Below are 18,304 nucleotides of genomic sequence, written 5' to 3'. Positions count from 1 at the left end.
CACCAGATGCAAAAAACTTTCGGGGACCTCTGCTTCAGCCTTTACCGCAACAGCGACAAAGGCACCTTCGGTAGGTACAGGATTCAGTATTTTGAGACCACAGAGAAAACCGGAAACCATTCAATGTGCTCTGCGCGCCACTTAGAACTGTTTACACGCTCTCGATGCAATGTTTAATGCATGTTTTTTATGTTTTGTCCTAAGAGTCTTTGATTTCAAACGTAGTGCTTAGGAAATAATAGTCAATTTAAACAAACAGGACACCGCTCTGATAAATATAGTTTTGCCTTCCGCAGCCGGAGACTGTGTGGCCGGTGGAACCCCTACAACGCGAAGAAAACCTGGTGCGAATTGTAAGTCATTTTAGTCTACACTGAGTCAATATGTTAATGAATGTCAATTCAACAAACCAATAAGCCAATTTAAACAGAGTGAGGTAATTTCTTGCACAACTGTCTACCTGAGAATTAAAACATGTGGAAAATGGATCCCAATTCAGAAAAGTAATGAGCCACTCGTCTGACCCCGTCGCAAATTCCCTAGAGAAGGCTGAGCTGATATGTACCCTCTTTTGCCACTATTGTTTCTTATGCCACCTCTGTCTCTCTGACCACAGCTTGCCATTGCCACACGGTATGTTTTTTTCATATGTGGCTGCAGTGTGTACAGGTTCCCAGCGGATTTCACAGTTCAGAATGGAATGTGTTTCCTCAGACAAGGGAGAGGATATCAAGGTCCACACGGGTGGCACCCTGTACAGCCTAATGTCACCCAATACGGAAATGATGCATTTTTCTTGGGTCTCTTACTGTGCACAGGGTGATAAGCTGCATAATTGCTGCTTTTCTGCCGTTGACTTCTTCTTTCCTAGTGCACTTCTTTCTTGAATGCAGAATGCTCATATTTTTGTTCATTATGCTTATTCCTGAATCTTAAATCAATATTGCCTTGAGAGAAACATGATTCTGAAATGTCGGGTTAATTGCTTAGGCTTAGCCATTAAGTTGAAGTTGAGATAAAGGTGTGCCTTGTGGTTTGAAGAACAAAGTTGGGAGCTATTAATAAAGTGTTTTTTAAGTACCTGAGTCAAGCTACATAATAGTAAATCAGTGTTGTGAGGATTTGGGTGTACTATATGATGTGACTGGGAGGCCTTATTGTGCAGTACACTCACAAATACACTCCAGTTAGGTATGATTACTTAATCTTAAACTCAGCCCTGGGTAGCTGTGGCTGCGAGCAGTTAGGCTTAGCAAAGGAACAATGTGTAAAGCATTTAACAGCACCCAAAAAAATATTAAGAAAATCACATGACACAAAAGAAGTAAGACACCAATTTATAAAAATAGGTTATACTTATATGAATTTTTTTTAGAGACCTTAAACAACAAAATCAACTGTAGGATTCTGGGGATATAGATTCTAGAAGCAATACATAACTTTTCTATCAACTGCAAACAAGCATTGACAAATAAAAAGTTTGGAAACTTTTGAAAAGTTTGTAAAGGTTAGTTTGGCAACTCCGGCCTGAGTTGGGCCACCAAGTCCAGCAGGACGGAGGTCTAGGGGGCCGGAAAGGATATTTTGCACAGTTACCTGGCCACCTGGTACAGGATGACCGCATAAACATCAATGGGGGGGGTCCTGATGCTGAGGGATTCAAACAAAATGATGCTCAAAGGATGCTCAGGTTGTAGTGCAGTCAACAGGGGTGCCTTTGTGGGTGTTCCTCTGTCCATGAGTGAAGAGTGGCGACAATGTCACCATTAAAGGTAGGCAACTTTTTGAAAGTTGCCACTCTGTACTCTGCTTGTCCAGTAGCCTCCTAAAGTCACACACACACACACTGTTCTTACCACCAGCAGAGATATGTGAATGATTCTCAGGACTTTCCAGATGGCACAATCCTTCCTTTGTCATCAGGAGCTTGGTAGCCCACCCTAGAGGAGTGGCTACGTGAGGGCTACACACCCGGATTAAAAAACAGTTTGAGGGCAGGTTTCCACTCTCTGGACCTTTATCCATGCTGTCTACAGGAACAAAAGGCATCCTGCTTAGGGGTGTTGGGCTGGACGGCCCTTCAAATGCGGCTTTCCCTTTGAAACTCACCTCTGGGCTAACCCTGTAGTGGCCATCTTGGCAGAGGAGCTGACACCTCGCTGCTGCAGCACTGCCTTTGCTCCTGGGCCTCGGAGCCATTCAAGTGTCTCCCCAGGTGGTCAGAAAGCTGTCTGTGTGTGTCTTTGTGAGGCTTTTGGACAAATAGAGCACAGAGTGGCTTTCTGAAGATTGCCTACCTTTACTAGTGGGATTAATTGTGACCTGGACATCAGATTAATGCCATGATTAATTTAATATCATACATGGCCCAGTTTGGTAGTCTCAGTCAAAAGTTAGCTGGGTTAATATGCCACTCAGTAACTCTGTGTTAGTGAATGGAACTACCAATTTTACCCACAGCAAAATGAGAAATTGGAAGTGTTGTTTTTAAGACATATCCAAAAACATATGTCCTACTTAACAAAATACAACTCCCTTGCCATAGGAATCCATAGTCCTTTCATAGGGGATACTTATAATGTTAATTGATAAGTTGGCTTTGCCATTGGTTTCAATGGCAATGTTGAACTGGCAGTGGAACACTGCCCTTCCTGTCTGCAGTGGCAGGTTGGGAGCCTTTATGTACCTTGTTGCACAAAGGGTGGCACAAACAATGCTGCAGCCCCGAGTGGATACTCTTTCTTACATGCCCTTGGTACTCTGGGTGCCATATACCAGGTACTTATAAGTAAGTCATGCCTTGCCAATTGGGTGTATCCAAATCAATATGTAATTTGGGGTAAAACACTCGCACTAAGGTCTGACTTGTAGGCCTCAGTGCACTCTTCGAGTCGAAAAACCATCAGCATCAGTCTATAAATGTGGGGGTGTACATGTAAAAAGAGGCATTTCCTTACATGTGTCATTCTACTTTGAATTTGATTTATTTCTTGATGTTGATGGTGTCTTTGCCTGCGTATTGCTGTTGCACATGACTCTATTTAAGCACTGGTTACCACTGTCTTTCTTGTGCACCCATGTAAAACTTGCTCTGTTCCTTAATCGATGGAATGCATCTTCATGTCTGTGCAAACCTTCAGCTCTTCCACAGTACAAAATGAGTGTCCATTTCCCCCAAACTAACCCTTAGGCCTCCACGGACCAGTTCCACATTCCTCTGTGTCACATGATTGACTCCTCGCCTGACCCTTCCATCTCTTCCAGTCCCTCCCTACTGTGACCAACATCTTTCACTGGCATGTCAGAATGGGAGCAAGATGTGTCGTTAGAAGGAGCCACTTGGACCAAAGTGCTGAGCCATCAAACATGCTTACTCGCCCAACCCTCCCATTTCTTCCAGTCCCAACCACTCTCCTTCTACTGCGACCAATATCTTTCACTGGCATGTCGGAATGAGAGGGAGATGTGTTTCTAGAGGGAGCCACTTGGACCAAAGTAGTGAGTCCTTCCAACATGCTCATTGTTACCCACTTTTCTGTGGGTCATTTTTGTTGTGTGATGAATGTAAAATTGTGTCTGGTTTAGGCTCCTTTGTGAATTTCGTAATTATAGAGTAGTAGGCCAGATTTATTGCTAAGAGTGGTTTGAAGAATGAGTGTACATTGGATAATGCTTTCTACTTTGTTTTGGCTTGATCGTGCATGTATATCTTCTGCTGTTTTTTTTTCCAGCTGCCCCATTCTCATAACTCCCGCCAGTCACTTCAACATCCTGAATGAAAGCCCAACAGAATTATTCTGTTCCTCAATAAATTTGGATTATAATGAAAATCCATATCACAATCTTCGTTTATATATCATTTTTAAATGTTTATTAGAAAACATATATATTTAGCATTCTTCTTCAGGTTTATACCAAAACACATTGACATAGAAATAAACATATATGAAGTATATTTAATAAACACTTGTAACACTGATATTTGTCTCAAGTGTGCTGGTCTTCAAAACATGGTCATCACTGTATACACATTGTTCAACTCCATTGCAGATCCTACAGATAACACAGCTCTCTGGTATAAATCAAACATGTGTCTTGAGTATAAACTCTTATGTCGCATTGTAAGGTATGTAGTTCACATCATTTGTATTCTTCATATCTAGGTTGATTATTCTAATCCAGACTATGGCCCTCATTATGACATTGGCAGTAAATCCCAGTTACCGCCATGCTGACTGCCACCAACATGCCGCCGCCGTGGCGGATATCCATTCACCATATCATGACACACACACACCAATCCGTCACTATTCAGCCACAGACACAATTCCTCCACACCAAAGGTCAGTGATAAACTGGTGGTATCAAAACCCACACCGTTACGCCAAGAGAACTACGCCCATCGCATTATGACCCACGAATCACCACAGTGGACATTCATTGGCGGTAAACCATTGGCGGTACATACCGCTGCTCTCAAAATACACACACACAAACAAAACAACACCACATTGGACAATTCAAACAACATACACCTGACACCCATACACAAACTACACCCACACTGCTATAAAACACACACCCACATTACCCACAGCCGTTTATGACTACAAACCATTACCACAGACAAAACCAGAGCCACACACTACTCACACCTGTACACCACTCACGTACCCTACATCACACACCCCAACACATTACCCAACACACCCTCACCTACACACCCCACACAACACCCATGGCACTACGAAGATACCCCCGATTCTCAGAGGAGGAGCTAAGGGTCATGGTGTAGGAAATCATCAGGGTAGGGCCTCAGCTATTTGGAGCACAGGTGCAGCAGATATCGATAGCAAGGTAGATGGAGCTATGGCGGAGGCTCGTGGACAGGGTCAATGCCGTGGGACAGCACCCAAGAACTAGGGACAACATCAGGAAGAGGTGGAACAACCTACGGGGGAAGGTACATTCCATTGCAGCACGTCACCAACTCGCTGTACAGAGGACTGGCAGTGGACCCCCACAACTAACAACATGGGAGGAGCAAGTCTTGTCAATCATGCATCCTGAGGGCCTGGCCAGAGTAGGAGGAGGACTGGACTCTGGTAAGTCAATTCTTTACTACTATCACCCCCCTACCTGCATGCCATCACATACCCCCACCCTCACCCTCACTCCCATCACTCCACCACCTCCCACACACCCCACCATGACATCTCACTCATCCCAATGCCAAGCCCTGCATGCTCTACCAATGCAGGGACATCACTCACAGCCCTGCATGGACACCTATCACCAAAGAACGCACACTAGAGAGAATCAGCTAGCCTACCACATACCAACTTACAAAAGTTAAAGCTGCCAGGGCAAATACAACCAAAGAGGGCAACTCACCAATGAACAGTATGTCACACACAGAAACAATAACACATCATTTACATCCCCACAGGTATCCCAGCCAATGTCATCGGAGAGGAGGTGCCAGCAATATCCAGTCCCCCAACTGAAGAGGCCCACCGTGATGACAGCAACTCTGGTCACCTGGATCTGGATAATCAACCTGGCCCATCAGAGACCTCTGGACAGTCAGTTGCCCAAGCCCAATCACACACCACCACCGAGCCTCTACCATCTGGAAACACCACCACAGCACCCACCCAGCATACCCACACCTCTGTCCCCAGGACACGTCATTCAGCAGTGTGTCCACCTCTACAGGGACCCCATGTCACACCTCACCCTTAAGACAATCAGGGACCTGGGGTCCTGGGGTCAGTGGCAGTGGGCTCACGGTTCAGGGGACAGAGGCACAGGGCAACAGGGAAACTGGGAGGAGTGCTGTGCACCAGGGGGAGGACAGGCCCAGGGAACCGACTCTCCAGTAGGCACTTACCGAGATCCTGGGAGCATATCAACATTACCAGGACACGATGGGTCAGATCCTGGACAATGTGCAGGAGAACAGGCGGTTTCAGGAGGGACAGTCACCAGGGGATCAGGGAGGACTTGCAGGCCATCAACACCACCCTGGTCTCCATAGCAGGGTTGCTGGCAGACATGGCCAACATTATGAGGGAGGCAGTGTCACACCAGCGGCCCCCTGCCACTAGCCAGTCATCTGTACTCCCTTGCACCTCTGCTGCCGCTAGTGGCCAGGAGGCCCCCTTCAGGACTCACAGGCCACCAGCACCCCTCCCCCTGTAGAAGGAGAACCACCCCACAAACATTCCCTGCAATCAAGGCAGAAGCCAGAGACTATTGCCAAGACCCCCACCATGAAATGAGACTCTCCTGATTGTCACCCTTGTGTCCCACTCTGTCACCCTGTCCACCTTGAACTGCCAATGCTTCCCTTCCTATGTCCCCATGGACAATGCACCTGTGCTACAGACTGGAACTACACCCTGGAATTCCCTCCATCATCACCCCATCCCCTTACACTTGCCCCTCTTTTTCTTAGCACTTCAATAAACATACTTGGAAAAAATACAAGTATGGAGTAAGCCACTTTTTTCAAGTATGTATTCATTTAAACAGGTACAAACATTCCAATTCAACTGTACAGTAAATGAGCACATAAGAAAGACCTGTAGTTGGCTGCAGTGATCACAGCAGGAGCTATAGTGAGGCACAAACATCTGTAAAATGAATTGCCAACGGGTACAGTAAGTGGGCATAGAAGTGGGAAATAACAACATGCCAGTGCCAAAGAATTTCAAAATAATGACAATGAAATGTGAAGTAACACTGTCTTACCTGTGTGTCATTGGAAATTCTGGCTGATCACTGCTGTTCTGTTGTCCTCATCCTCATCCTCTGTCCCCTCATCCTCACTGTCCACAGGGTCCACTGCTTCCACACAGGCATCTCCAGCCTCATCCTCCTGGAGAAAAGGCACATGGCGTCTCAGGGCAATGTTGAGCAACATGCAGCATGCCACTATTATCTGGCAGACCTTCTTGGGTGAGTAGCACAGGTATACACCTGTTAGATGGAGGCACTGAAACCTGGCCTTCAGGAGGCCAAATGTTTTTTCTATGATCCTTCTGGTACGCCCATGTGCCTCATTATAAAGTTCTTCTGCCCTTGTCCTGGCATTCCTCACAGGGGTCAGAAGCCCTGATAGGTTGGGGTAACCAGAGTCACCTGCAATTATTGAGGTTCAACATTTAGCCTCACACTATTCCATATGTCCCACACCATACCCATACACCAACATATACTGGCTGGGGACCAGGGCTCACCTATTAGCCACACCCTCTGCCTCTGTAGTTGGGCCATCACATTTGGGATGCTGCTATGCCTCAGGATAAAGGCATCATGCACCGACCCAGGATACTTAGCATTGACATGGGAGATGTACTGGTCCGCCAAGCACACCATGTGTACATTCATTGAGTGGAAACCCTTACGATTTCTGAACACCTGTTCACTTTGATGGGGGAGGGGGCAAATGCAATATGTGTTCCATCAATTGCCCTAATTATGTTGAGGATATGTCCCATTGCATAGAAGTTAGCCTTCACTGTGGCCGAATCCTCCACCTGGGGAAATACAATGTAGCTGCACATGTGTTTAATCAGGGCAGAGAACACTCTGGTCAGCACTATTGAGAACATTGGCTGTGACGTTCCTGCTCCCAAGCCCACTGTCACTTGGAAAGAACCAGTTTCCATGAAATGGAGCACTTGTAGAACTTGCAAAAAGAAGAGGGATCCCAGTGGGGTCACGGATAGCAGATATCAGGTCACGCTCCAATTGGGCACACAGCTCTGTGATTGTGGCCCTGTCAAGTCTATAGGTGAGAATGATGTGCCTGTCCTCCATTGTTGCCAAGTCTACCAGTGGTCTGTACACCAGGAAATTTCTCCATCTCCTATTCATCCACAGCAGTAGCAATCTATGGGACAAAAGAGTGAGGAGCCGGCCACAAACTGAACAATGGGGCTACAACAGTACAATGCATGCTGTCAAATTGTAATGGGTAAGCGAGAATTGTCCTGTATGTCTAAATTTAGACAGTGATGCAGTAATTATCCTGGGCCTTCCCCCCCCTCGAAATGGCGCTTGCCTGTCCTGTGTGAAGGGACAGGTAGAAGTGAGGTAATTCCACTGACGTTGTGCGCCATTGCGGGAGGCGGTCGAGAACCGCGGTGTAACTCCTCATTGGTTAACATTGGGCCCTAGGGGGTACAGTGGGCAATAGTGATGTACGCCGGCAGTGACGGTATGCACCGCCGCGGACTTGACTGCCATTTTCTATCTGATTCCTCACTTGCTACCTGACCTTCCACAGGAGAGGACCTACACTGCATGTGCTGCTGTCACCTGTGTTTGGAACCTACCATGGCCTGTGTGACTGGGGAAAGGGCCCCTGCCTTCACCTCAGCAAAGTTAGAGAGACTGGTGGATGGGGTCCTACCCCAGTACGGACAGCTGTATGGGCCTCCAGACCAACAGGTGAGTACACTGTGGGCACGATGCATGTGGCATGAATGCATGGAGTGGTGTGTGAAGGCCTCATGTAATGGCGGTGGGTGAATGTCCCCTGGGCAGCGTACAGGTTGTGTGCTGGGCCATGTGTGTGTAAATGGTGATGTGAATGAGTATGATGGGCCATAAGTGTAACAGACGGGCTGTCTGACTGATACTATTGTCCTGTGTGTATTACCTCTGCAGGTCCGCGCCCATCAAAAGAAGGGTATATGGTGTACCATCGCCAAGGAGGTGCGGACCCTTGGGGTCTACGGCAGGCGAAGCACCCACTGTCGGAAACGGTGGGACGACCTGAGACGCTGGGCACGGAAGATGGTGGAGGCCCAGCTGAGGATGGCGTCCCAATGAGGAAGGCGTGCCCATTGAACCCTGACCCCACTGATAACCCGCATACTGGTGGTGGCCTATCCTGAGCTGGATGGGCGCTTGAGGGCATCACAGCAGCCACAAGGGGGTGAGTACAGTGCCCATCATCATAACTTACGCATGGTAGGGTGGTATCTGGGTGGGGGATATGTGTCAGTGGGTGCCCCTAGGCCAGGCCTGACATTGCAGAGTAGGTCCTCTGGTGGTGTTGGTGCAGCCATTGACCAAGTGTATCCTTTGTCTCTTCCCCGCCTTTTTGTTTTGTCACCCTGTCCTTATGTACATTAGCATCATCTGGTGGAGGAGCAGAGGCACCGACGACAGAGGGAGATGCATCCCACAGGATCCAGGAGGCGGAGTCCACCACCGATGAGGGCAAGAGTGGGCCGTAGGGCGAGGGTAGCACCACTGCGGAGACTGGAGGGACAGTTCTGACACAGATACCTCCTCCGATGGAGGCTCCTGGTGGTGGCGGATACCTCTGTGACCACCCTCGCTACAGGTACAGCCGCCACCCCCGTACCAGCACCGCCCTCCCAGCAGCCCCTCACCGAGCTGCCCGTGTCTGCTCACCCAGGAGGGTGGGCATCTCCTTCACCCCAGGCACCTCAGGCCCTGCCCCAGTGAGCCGTGCTGCCGTGGGTGAGGAGGCTATTGACCTCCTGAGATCCATCACTGTAGGGCAATCTACCATTGTGAATACCATCCAGGGGCTGGCAGCCCAGATGCAACAGACTAATGCATTCCTGGAGGGAATTCACCCTGGCTTGGTGGCCCAACAGAGATCGATCCAGGCTCTGGCCCCCTCTTTGATGGCAGCCATTGTCCCAGTTTCCACCTTCCCCCCTCCAACTTCCTCTACCCAATCCCATTGCCCTAAACCCCAACCTATCCCAAGCACACAGGCAGACGAGCATGCACACAAGACAACACACAAGAGTGGCACACTCAAACACAAGCACCACACATCATCCCACAGGCACTCACCCAAACACCATCCAGATGCAGACACACCAACATCCACAATTTCCATGAAGAGCAAGGAGCCAGCAGGCAGGAAGGGCAAGGGGCCTGGAGCAGGAGCAGGGACTCTGATGGAGCCCCCACCACCAACCATGGTTGTGCGGCCATCCAAGGCTGCAGGGGATGGGCTGGAGCCTCCCCCCACCAGCATCAGCACCACCACCACCAGTGGGCAGCCATCCGCTGCAGGGGATGGGCTGGGGCCTCCCCCACCAGCATCAGCAGCACCACCACCACCACCAGTGGGCAGCCATCCGAGGCTGCAAAGGATGGGCTGGAGCTTCCCCCCACTAGTAGCTGCAAAAGCAGCACCACTACCACCACTGAGCAGCCATCACTGCCGGCAGAACGTATGTAGTCCTGCCTCCATGGGCTGCTGTACGGCCTGCCCCTGCAAATCCAGAAATCCAGTGAGTATGACACCCACCTGAGAGACCGTGACCTTGCACTCCCCAGGATCAAGAGCACAGGGCACAATGCCCCCTCCAGAACCCATGGGTAAGACATCCACCAACCCCAGCCTCCCCAGGACAAGAGCACAGGGCACGATGCCCCCTACCCGAACCAGTGGGTAAGACACCCACCAACCCCAGCCTCCCCAGGATCAAGAGCACAGGGCACGATGCCCCCTCCCGAACCAGTGGGTAAGACACCAACCAACCCCAGCCTTCCCAGGATCAAGAGCACAGGGCAGAATTCCTCCTCCAGAACCAGTGGGTAAGACATCCACAAACCCCAGCTGTGCACTTCCCAGGACCAAGCACAGGGCATGTTGCCCCCTCCAGAGCAAGTGGGCAAGTCACCCACTTGAGAGACTGTGGCCTTGCACTCCCCAGGACCACACACAGGGCATGTTGCCCCCTCCAGAACCAGTGGTCTTGTTTCATCTCCCGGCTGAGGTGCCCCCGTCCCCCTGAGGTGCCTGCCTATTTACCCACTGATGCCCCTGCAGTGTTCTCTCCGTGTTAATGCAGGTGGTGGGGCCTTGGACTTTGGCCTGTGTCCCTGTGGCCCGCGCACACTGAGGACTGGGCAGTGTCCCTTGAACTGTACAATTGTATATATCTGTTGAATTACATATTTCTTATTTATACTGTGTTGATCTCATTACACTCACTTTAGTAAATTCCTGTTATCCTTGCATTATTCATCCGAGGAAGGGGGTAAATATGTTTTAGTACTGCAGCTGTATGTGTGTATGGTGTTGGGGATGGGGGTGTGTGTCACTCTCTTTTTCCTCCACCTCCCTGGTGTGCTGGGTGGCTGTACTCACCGTCGTCGTTTTCGGCATAGTTGGTGTTCGTGTTGGAGCTGCACGTAAACGAACATGGGGAAGACATGCAGCTCGGGCTCCATGGCGGTGTGGTTGTTCCCTGCGTCTACAATGGTGAGTCCTTTCCCTTCTATACAGTGTTTCCACCAGGCTTTTGATGTTGTTGGTACCACCCCGGAAAAGGTGGCGGTTTCCAGGGTCTTAATATGGTGAGCAGAACATTTACTTCTGCCTGGCTATAGAAGGCTACCGATGTGGTGCCTGTTGTTTCCGCCCTGGCGGTCGGTGTGGTAAATTGACTGTCTATCTGAGTTCTCACCACCATGGTCATAATTTGGCGGTAATTACGCCAGCCTGTTGGCGGTAGTACCGCCACTTTAACACCAAACGCCGGGGTTGTAAAGAAGGCCTATGATTTCATCTAATGCAGGTTTCCGAAAGGGTATTATATTGCATTTTTTTATGATGTTCTTATAGTAGTAGTAGTACAAAAACTTTATTCGACTTTCAACAAGTCATAAAAGTATCAAATATTTTACATTTCAATATACAATAAATACAATAAATGATGTTCTTATAGGCAATGTAGAATGTCTGCAATATTACCTTTGCAATAAAGACATGAAGAAATCAGCTATATGTATATAGCAAAACCGGCAGTCAGAGCGCGCGATTTCTCAAGCGGCCAGTTGGTGATATGTATATAGGTGATCAAGACCTTTTGTAGGTTGAAACGCATTGGGTGGTGGTAGCACAACTTACAATTATGTGAATTAAAGGCTGAAGAAATATCTTCCTGGAGTGCAATGAGTTATTTTACATATACATATATTTAGAAATAGAAACTGCCACCGTCTTACATCAATCTAACATAATCAGGCAGCATTGCTTTGAAAAGCCTCCTGTGCTGCAGTGGAAAATTGCTGCAGTTGTGTGCATGGAATCACACTGGAAACTGTAAATGAAAAGTTGGAAAAGCAAACCAAGGATTTTCAAGATATTGATTTCCACATGAGTGAACAAATCGAAAGACAACAGCTAGGTCACACTGGAAAACAAGTGGTACATTGCAAGTTGAGTGGGTCTGGCTGCACTGGAAATCACACATTAACCTTATGTAATGCATCTCCAAGTCTGTTGGGAAGCTACTGCAGTAGAGGCCAGTCTAAGCAATGCCCTACAGCAGCGTGTGAGCAAATCTCATTCTGACCACTTAAGCTGTAGTGTGATGGCGAACAGCGCAAGACTGCGGAGGCAGTCCGCTGATGAAAACTATTCCCAATTTATTGTTTTCCCTATCTCATTTACACTCAACTTCAGGAACAGGCTGTCCCACAGCTTGTTTCATTTGGGGGTCTAGTAGGGAAATGTGTGTCTTGGAACACTGCTTAGGAGTGAAGGGTCAAATGATTTTTTTAAATATTTTAATTTTTTAACCTCCAAATGAATTAGATAAATGTGAAGAGAAGTTAAAATGGCTATATAAGTAGTAGTAGTAGTTTAACAAAAAAAACATGAAAAATTACTAACTAGTAAGAATCATTCATTGAGTGAAGCTATTGAAACAGTCATTTGTAGTTGGGTTTGTCCCAGGTTGTTCATCTTCTAATAATTTGCGTACTATCTCACATTTATTATGGCAATTGTGAAATGATAAAGAGGAGAAAGTCCTTCTTTCCTTGGATGAGGACAAAAGCTTTAGATAGAGCAGAATTGGGTAATTTATTACACACTATGGAAAAATAGGATTTTACAAAGATTGTATTACTTTAACTAGTGCTATGTATTATTCACCTATGGTGGTTGTAACGTGGTGGATTTACATCCCCATACTTTCCCATCCATTACAGTAATCAGCAAGGTTGTCCACTATTTCCATTATTGTTTTTCCTGGCTTTAGAACTACTTTATCACCAGAAGGTCTAATGCTGATATCAAGAGCATTGACACTCCTGCTGGGGAAATCAAATCCTTTTATTATGCAGATGATATTCTTCTGGCTCTCTCATCCCCCAAATATTCAGCAAACGCTTTGATCTCCCAATGAAGCATATTCTGACATTTCTTGAGCTATATAATTAATTGGAACAAATGCGAAGCTTTATCAATGACTCCCGTTACCACTAAACCTTCTATCAATGACCTCCTATTCAAATGGTTACACTTGAAATTAAAATACTTAGGTATTTTTCTCAATAGTGGTCAGAACGATATGATTACAGGCAATTTAAATCCCATAGTTGAACAGACCAAAAGAGATTTTCAAATATGGAAATCTTTTAATGTATCACTTTGGAGTAGAATGACTCCCATTATATCTTGGTTCATATGTGGCGGGAATAGACCTTGATTAAATGGTTTGAAGTTACACTCTTCCTCAGCAAAAGGAGGCCTACATCTTCCTCTTTGAAAAAATGATTGGATTGCGCAACAATTAGCTCACTCCATTTATATATTACCTACTCATAGGAATACCCCAATTTGGACAAAACTTGAACAATCCTTAACTCAATCTGACACTGAACTGGCAATTTATTATACAAAATGCCCATGGGTAACAAAAATCTACTAATCCTGACATTTACTCCTCATAATTAGCCTGGCAGAAAGCACATAAGCTTACAAATACTCATGCTTGTCTCCATTCTCAAGCTCCTCCATGGAAGAACGCAGATATCACACACAAGGGGGCTGAACTTAACTGGTCATTCTGGAACAATCACAAAATACATTGTATAACTGATGTGTTTACACAACAATCCTCCTTAAAATAATTTTCAATTTTACAACAAGAATTCAACCTCCCCTCATCACAACTTAATTGATATACCCAACTGTCATCTGCACTTGCTGTCAGTTTGGTAATAGCTCATGATATAACTCCCCATTCCCCAATCACACTGTATACTCATACCCTGAAAAACTTCAAGGGTATTATCTTTGGTCTCTATGCCATCCTAATTGATTTTTCATTTTCTATAGAAACTTCCAATAATTTTAGGTTATGGTGGTCATCACGTTTGAACACAAAGTTTACGGACAAAGAATTAGATATCATATTAGAAAATTATAACAAAGAGCTTAGAGACTCCCATCTTCAAATTAATTTTTTTTAAATACTGCACTGTTGGCACTGGTCCCCGGGCAAACTATATACATCTAAACTCAGTTCTGACTCCCTTTGTTGGAGATGCCAAGCATCTGATTGTGACATTGTTTACATGCTGTGAGAATGCCCAGATATTCATACATTATGGCTTCAGATCGAAGACTACTTGAAAAATATTCTTCTATTAATTTTTCTCTTATAAAGCACTTATCACTTTTGCACAATACTTCAGAACTATCCCCTATATCTATTCATACCTTTAAATGGCTTTCCGCTGCTCTCAGCTTAGCTAAAGTTAATATATTAAGTTTTTGGAGGACCAATGTTATTCTAACAGTACATTCGTAGCTCAAAGATATGTTTGATGTCGCTAAATTTGAAAAAAATATTCATAAATTTAATGATAATCTTCACCACTTCAACCATATATGGGCCCTTTTCTAGACTCATGACACTCAGGTATTCAAACATATACTTTTTTGGTGATGGGTTTATACTTGTTTTAATACATAATGTTCACATACATTTCCTTGATTTTGCCACATACATTTAAATATTGTTGTGTTGATTGATCACCTATGTATGCAACTGTGGAACTTATAATATTTTTTCTTTGGTTCCTTCTATTTTATTATCATTGCTTATACTTTTATGTACCATCTGCACTTCATGTTTATGTGTCGGTATTTAATTGAAGATCATTATTTGTATAATTTTTTAAAATTGAATAAAGAATTGAGAGACAAAAAACAGTCAATAGTATTGAAACTGTAAATTGCTAAAGGTGTTTCTGTAAAAGGGAGCATCATAAAGAGACCAGTGGAGAATGAAAATGGCAACGGTCCTGAATAACATTATTTTGCTCTTCTGTAAAAAAAAAATGTAGCAATTGTGGAGCAGTGAGGCATTTTGACAGAGTGTGCCAGGCTAGCCAGAAGAGAGCCAAAGGTATTGGTGTAGATGATGAAAATTACTTTTAAGATAATATGAAAATATGGTATATACAACTGATGTGATTGATTGGAGCAAATTGTGATGTGAGAAGAATTGTAACCCATTGATAAAGTCATCACTAATGGAGTTATTTGGACTTGCTAGTTGGTTCTGGTGCTCACATTACAACTATTTCAGAGAAAACGTATGGTAGGGTATGGTATAGATGTGAACCTCAGGAGCCAGATGGGAAGCCTGAAGCAAATGGAGATTTGGAGATCAACCTTCTAGGGTATTTTGATGAAAGCATCATGCTAATGGGGAATTTTGTTTCAGTTAAAGTCTACTTTGCTTTTAATGGGAAAGATTATTTTGTGGTGGTTCCATCAAGGGGCGTTAGGTATGCTCTTGTGGCCAAGTTAATTAATCAGGTCACTACTGAAAGGGAGCTGTGCAAGTGTAGTGAGAATGTGTTGGTGGTGGAGTCCAGGTCATATACTGACAGGTGTATGGAACAACTGTTAGAGAAACACTAGAAAGTAATTCTGAACATGTAAGGGAAGGGTTTCTGGCATTATATCAAACTTAAGGATAACATGATCCTGGTGAAACACAAATTGAGGGGGTTCCATTAAGTATAAGAAAGTAATTGTTTGAAGTTTTGGAAAAGATGTGTAAGGATGATATCATCAAACCAACAGATTCTTCACTTTGGATGTCACCAACAGTCATAGGTTATAAGAAGAACAAAGACCTTCATTTTTGTATCGATCTATGCAGCCTCAATCAGTCTATTTGGGTAGATTGGCATCCTCCCCCATGAAATGACAAAATGGTAGCTATGATACCTATAAAATCCTGTGAATTGCCTGATGGGCCATGGGTAAAGCAAGGCATCTATGTTTTGGTTATATTTACATGTCAATTTGAAGGATGGATTTTTTTTCTTTGGTTTGGGTTGATTATTTTTCTACATTGTTAGATGTAAGAATTATCAAGTATTCTGAGACTATTACTGCAATAGAATTTTCAACAAGCAAATTTTCTAGCGATGATTTACCCATAGACAATATCGTCCGACAATGGAGTCCCATTTGTACTGGACCAAATTAGTCATTGTAGTCAATGTAGGCTTTACCTACCTCAATGTAATGCCATGATAGCGAGCATCAATAGATTAGTATGAGACTCCATGACTCCATACATTTGTCCACACATAGTGGGATGTCCTTGAACAACTTTCTTAAAAATCATTTGTGAGTATAGAGGGTGTATCACAATTTGAGCCTTTGAAGTAACAAGAGGGTATGTTTGAGTCTGAATACCAGCTGTTTGCCAGAAGTGGCTGTATTGAGGGTCATGTAGAATGGAGAAGAAAAATATGGAAGTTATGGTGATAAAGAAACAGCATCTAAGGAAAAGCATGTATGATGAAAAGTGTTGTGTTGGGGAGCAGTACATTACAGAATGGAATGTTGTGTTAATCAAGTTGAGTTGAAGTGTTAAGAAAGGAGAGCTAAAATGTGGCCCAGAGGAATTCTTGCACACGTTTATGGTTCTTTTTTAGTTGTTTTATGGGCACTGAAAGAATCATGTTGAATAATGTATGGTTTTTGACATTGCCCCTATGCTGTCCAACATTTATAATGTGAAGCATATCTTACTTTCCATCTAGCCTTGTACCGCCTACATGGTGCCAAAGGCCACTGCATTTAGGTAAAAATATATGTTCTTCAAAACTCCATTGATATGCCCTTTTATTTTTTATTATAGCGCATGACGATTATGCAGCAGGAATTATCGGTCAAGTTGAAGCAGATGTGCACTGTGAACAGAGTAAGTACCATGCTTTGCCCATTCCCCTCTAATAGATAACCCTAAAATGTTTTATTAATAATGGAATGGGGTAGTTTATTTGGAAAAAAAATGTTTTACTCTACATTACATTATCTGATATTGCTTTCTCTATTTGCCACATTGTGAGTCCTGGGGTAAAACTAAAACTGAGTGCAAACAGTGTTTTCCCTGCTTTTTTTTGGACCTGTTGTTTTTCCTTTACAAATCTATCCAGGTACTACCTCGAGGAATTTGTGCAGGATATGCAGCTCGTAAATGTGAAAACCAACCCTTCATGCTATTCGACATTCCAGCATTAACAACTCAGGGGAATATTTAAGAGCCGCTAGTGCCATTCCAATGCCTCATTAGCATTATTTTTATGACGCTAATGTGGCGTTAGAAGGCCAAAAACACCACGCCATATTTACAAAGTGGCACAATGCATGCATTGCACCACCTTGTAATCCTTTGCACTTTATTAAGCCTGCGCCAGGCATAATGTATGCAAAGAGGGCATTGCCCCGTTAAGGGGGCCAGAAAAATAGTGAAAGGAAATTTAAGAGACTTCCTTGCGCCATTTTTTCTGCACTTTTAACACCTGCTCAGAGCAGGCATTAAAAGGAGGCTTCCATTGGTTGCAATGGGCCTCTGGGTGCTTTGCAGGATTAGCATCAGAATTTTTGATCAAAAGTCTGACGCTAATCCCCTAACTGTCACCATGGTGTGCTGCATTTTAAATACGGCATACACATGGTGGCGTTATGGGGGGTGCACAGAGGGGTACTGTTGCAGTGCCACGTTTCTTAAATATGCCCCTCAGAATCGGGCATGAAGCTGCCATGGATAAACAAATGTGATGAAAAGGTTATTTCACTTTAATGGTTCTAGCACCTCTTAGCGCATCAGACCTTATTAAGTAAACTTACAAGGGAGACGTGAATGGGTTGATGGATCTTTTGACTCGCTTTGCATTTTTCCCACCATATATCCCGTACCAATACAGATCAATAACATCAACAATCAGTAACATCAATAATCATTAGGAGTCAGTGATTTACACTCACCATGACCTCTGCCATGAATAACCACACCTTTTATGTCAAAATTAGAATGTTTATTTCCCTATATTAACAATGCTAATGTCATGTAACTTAGGGCCTGATTACAACTTTGGAGGAGGGTGATAATCCGTCCCAAATGTGACGGATATCCTGCCCACAATATTACGAGTTCCATAGGATATAATGGACTCGTAATATGCCGGG

At 44.8% G+C, this 18,304-nt stretch overlaps 1 long non-coding RNA gene across 1 annotated transcript in view; it reads left to right on the top strand.

The window, feature by feature from the left end:
* Window positions 1-295: 295 nt before the first annotated feature.
* The window catches only part of LOC138295602 (uncharacterized), a 35,816-nt gene continuing 17,807 nt past the window's right edge, over window positions 296-18,304 (top strand). The window contains exons 1-2 of the long non-coding RNA XR_011203639.1: window positions 296-353; window positions 16,974-17,036. This is a non-coding gene — a long non-coding RNA (uncharacterized lncRNA). The remainder of the gene's footprint in view (window positions 354-16,973; window positions 17,037-18,304) is intronic.

Source organism: Pleurodeles waltl, chromosome 1_2 (assembly GCF_031143425.1).
Source record: "Pleurodeles waltl isolate 20211129_DDA chromosome 1_2, aPleWal1.hap1.20221129, whole genome shotgun sequence".
Taxonomy (NCBI): Eukaryota; Metazoa; Chordata; class Amphibia; order Caudata; family Salamandridae; genus Pleurodeles; species Pleurodeles waltl.
The sequence above is the reverse complement of the archived record's forward strand: the minus strand, read 5'-3'. Positions and strand labels throughout refer to the sequence as shown.